The sequence below is a fragment of the Peromyscus maniculatus genome, chromosome 1, assembly GCF_049852395.1.
Source record: "Peromyscus maniculatus bairdii isolate BWxNUB_F1_BW_parent chromosome 1, HU_Pman_BW_mat_3.1, whole genome shotgun sequence".
Taxonomy (NCBI): domain Eukaryota; kingdom Metazoa; phylum Chordata; class Mammalia; order Rodentia; family Cricetidae; genus Peromyscus; species Peromyscus maniculatus.
The window spans coordinates 37,134,370-37,138,916 of record NC_134852.1 but is presented as its reverse complement, the minus strand read 5'-3'; positions in this window follow the sequence as shown (position 1 = coordinate 37,138,916).

Below are 4,547 nucleotides of genomic sequence, written 5' to 3'. Positions count from 1 at the left end.
GGACCCGCCCCTGCGGGCTGTCATCCGGGAACCCCTACCGCTTACTGGCTGAACTTCCTGCCACTCACACTAGAACGCCCGCCCTCCTCCCTCTTTGATTGGCAAAATAGTAAAGACACATGGGGATGATTGGTGCAGTACCGTGCTATTTCCGTTCGGAGCACGGAGTCAGGGGGCGTTGCCCGAGAGACAGGCGGAGTTCGATGACACACTCTGGGACCGCCCCCTGCACGGCAGAGACCGACGCTAATTGGATGGACAGCCCGCTCGCGACAGGAGGGCGGGACGTAAGAAGAGGCCCGGGAACGCACCGAAGGAGGCGGGACTTGGGGCCGAGAAGACCAATGGGTGAGGAGATTGCGCTCCGCAAGGCTCTGCGGATTCGCCGCACGCTTTATACTTTCGCCCTCGAAGGGGCGGTTGTGGGGGACGGGCGGAGAGTGACGACCTGTAGAGAAGGAAGGAGAAAGAGGAGCTGTCAGTCAGCTGAGCTGCGATAGGTGGAGCGTTGCCTGCAATTCCCTGCTGCAGAGGGGCTGGGCGAGGCGAGGGACAGTCGCGTCCACCACGCAGGATCTTCTCTCTTTCCGGTCTCTCTCCACTTCTGCACCCGGACTGCGTCAGTCGCTCACTGGAGCCTACCTCTTCCCTGTTCCTTCCCTGAAAACATCACCTGGAGGTCTGACTTGAGAGAAGGGACTGCCCCTCAGGCTCGTCCCATTAAACGCTGAGGTCCAGAGAGGTTGAACGGCCTGCTCAAGACTACACAACTCAGAAGTAGAAAACTGTAGAATTACTATTTTAATTTTTAAACATTTTTCAATGTAGGTTGCTTTTTCCCCCCCCTTCCTGAACCCCAGTGCCCAAGACAGTCTGCATTAAGTGGTCATAAAGTCAAATTTGCTTCCTCCATCCGTTCTGGAAACCACCAGGCAAAAGCCAGTTACAGCCACACCTGAGGACAGGTGGCAAGAAAGGCCAAGCCGCCAGATCGCCCATGTCCGGGGCTATTGGAACATTTTGGGGCCAAGGGAATTGAGGGATCTATTTCAACCATCACCATGAACAAAACACCACCCCAATAGACTTTTATAATCTCCAACAAGCTCAGAATGGGTCTAGGAGGGAGTTCCTGGGAACTAGGGAGGGGCAACGCCCCGTCCTGGGCAATAGGAGGCAGTTCACTGTGAGTTCAAGGCCAGCTTGGTCTATGTAGAGAGTTCCAGGACTGCCAAGGTTACATAGAGTCCCTATCTCAAAACAAAACAAGGGCTGGAGAGATGGAGAGGTTAAGAGCACTGACTGCTCTTCCAGAGGTCCTGAGTTCAATTCCTAGCAACCACATGGTGGCTCACAACCATCTGTAATGAGATCTGGTGAGATCTGGTGCCCTCTTCTGGCCTGCAGGCATACATGCAGACAGAACACTATACATAATAAATCTTTAAAAAAAAAAATTAAAAAATAAAAAAACACGGTTACGGATATAGCCTTGAATCCCCCAGTAGGGACTGGAGGTGTGACTCAGAGGAGAGCCTCTGCCTAGAATCCCCCAATGAGAGGGCATGTTTCAGTGGTAGAGCCCCTGCCTAACATGCCCAAATGTTGGGTTCAATCACTAGTATTGCAAAAAAGAATAAAATCCGAACGTCTGTTTTCTGGAGAGCTAAGTATTAAAGATAAGATATTTAAGGATACAGATTAGCAATGGAGGTTGAACTAATCCTCTACAGAGAGATGTGAAGAAGGGATATAAAGTGTCCCAAGAATATACAAAGCCTCTCCCTAATTAGCTAGTAGATATCTCTTTCCATTCTCTGCTCAGGAAGCCTGGTAAAACAGTGGAGTTACTGAGTTCTGAGTATATAGAAAGGCCTTCCTAATTCCAGGACCCCTCAAGGGTAGATGGAAACATCAGTGTTCCCACACATCCCCAGACTCTTCGTTTTGTGGTGGTGGTGGTGGTTTGCTTGCTTGTTTCTTTTTGAGACAGACTCTAACTATGTAGCCCAGGCTGGCCTGGAATCACAGAGATCCTCCCACCTCTGCCTCCAGAGTCCAGGACTAGTGGTGTGTGCCATCTCTCCCAGCTCACAGGCTGTTTTTTTAGTGATATATTTATTCTACCTTATGTTCATTAGTGTTTTCCTTCATGTATGTCTGTGTTTTCCTGCATGTGTGTCTGTATGAGGGCGTCATGTCTCCTGGAACTGGAGTTACAGACAGTTGTGAGCTTCCATCTGGGTGCTGGGAACTGAACCCGGGTCCTCTTGAAGAGTAGCCAGTGCTCTTAACTGCTGAGCCACCTCTCCAGTCCCTCACAGGCTTGTTTTAAGCCTAGACCAAGAGCAACAGCTTCCCGAGGCTCCACAAGTGTCAGGGGAAGGGGCCCAGTCTGCCTTCCCCCAAACCCAGTGGTTTCATCTATAGGAAGCACCACTTAGAGGAAGCACCGGAGAAACCAGGCCTGCTTTCTTCACTAGAAGAAATGAATGTTGCCTGATCACCTTGAATGCTGGGATGATGCAGTCAAAAAACCTGGTGATGCTGTGCGGTCCTATTAGCCAACCCTCGCTCGAACCCCTCCACCCCCAGTATCCTGAGCTTTATCTCTCGGTGAATAGAGCACATCCCTATGAAAGAGGCCCCATGTGCTTTGCATCCTCCACCAATAGAATCCATCCTTATGATTATCGTTATTGGCTCAGGCCCTAGCCCTGAGCTCTATCAGCCAATAGACTCCTTTGGGGTGGGAGTGGAGACAGGGTTTCTCTGTGTAGCCCTGGAATTCACTCTGTAGTTCAGGCTGGCCTTGAACTCAGAAATCCTCCCACCTCTGCCTACCAGTGCTGGGATTTGGGGATTAAAGGGGTGGATTACCACCCCCTGGCTTAAAGTTTATTCTTTCTTTTCTTTTCTTTTCTTTTTTTTTGTTTTTCTTTCGTTTTGTTTTTCTTTTTTTTTTAAGATTTATTTATTATGTATACAGTGTGTTCTGCCTGCATGTATGCCTGCAGGCCAGAAGATGGCACCAGATCTCATTATAGATGGTTGTGAGCCAGCATGTGGTTGGTGGGAATTGAACTCAGGACCTCTGGAAGAGCAGCCCTGTTTTTGTTTTTCAAGACAGGGTTTCTCTATGTATCTCTGGCTGTCCTGGAACTCACTTTGTAGATCAGGCTGGCCTAGAACTCAGAGATCCGATGTCTCTGGCTCCTGAGTGCTGGGATTAAAGGTGTGGACCACCATCTCCAGGCAGAATTCATTCTTATTGTAAAGGTCACAGGTGTTTTGCTACTTTGCAAGGGAATTTCAGTGCATCTAAACCATGAAGTCAGTCCCTGGATGGCATAACCCAGTGCCTGCAAAAATGTCACTATCTTGAGTTTCATTCTTCACCTCTCAGATCATCTCTGATGGCCATGATGATTTGAGGGTCCCTGACAGTCATCCTCAGAACTGGCATATGGTGTCTGTTGCAAGGATTCATTGGCTGATCCCCTGAGTGACAGTAGCCAAGTATAATGGAAGTGTAATAATGTCTATGCATACCTGTCAAATTTCCAACAAAATAACAAGGAACAGGTGGATTAACTCATTTTGGTTATACGGGTGTCCCTATGTACAATGAAGTCCTGTCCCCGCCACTGGAACTACTTTGAGAAGACATTAGCACACTGTGCCATCCCAGAGCAGCCACTTTACACACTGGTGGACCCTTCCACAGCCAGAGAGACTCTCAGGCCTGGAAAATGACCTAAACTCAAAATTCCAAGTCCAGGGCTGGAGAGATGGCTCAGCGGTTAAGAGCACTGGCTGTTCTTCTAGAGGACCAGGGTTCAATTCTCAACACCCACATGGCAGCTCACAACTGTAACAGATCCCAGGGGATCTGACACCTTCATACCAATGTACATAAAATAAATTTAAATAAATGATTTAAAGAAAATTCCAAGTCCAGCTAGTCGTGGTAGGACAGGCCTATTTTCCTAGCTACTTGGGAAACCGTGGCAGAAGGATTGCTATGAATTTGAGCCCGTCCTCAGCTGTAGTGGGACCTTGTCTCCAAATGAACTGGCCAGCAAGAGGGCTTAGTAGTAGTCAGTGCTTGTTGTCCAGGGTCATCGCCTGTGTTTCGTCTTCAGCACCTACATGGTACAAGAAGAGATCTACTTCCCATCGGATGTCTCTGGCCTCCACACCACAGAACGGCACACACACATAATAAATAAATTTGAGGGCTGGAGAGATGGCTCAGCAGTTAAGAGCACTGGCTGTTCTTCCAGAGGACCTGAGTTCAATTCCCAGCAACCACAAGGTGGCTCACAACCATCTGTAATGAGATCTGGTGCCCTCTTTTGGCCTGCAGGTGTACATGCTGTATACATAATAAATAAATCTTTAATAAATAAGCCGGGCGGTGGTGGCACACGCCTTTAATCCCAGCACTTGGGAGGCAGAGCCAGGCGGATCTCTGTGAGTTCGAGGCCAGCCTGGGCTACCAAGTGAGCTCCAGGAAAGGCGAAAAGCTACACAGAGAAACCCTG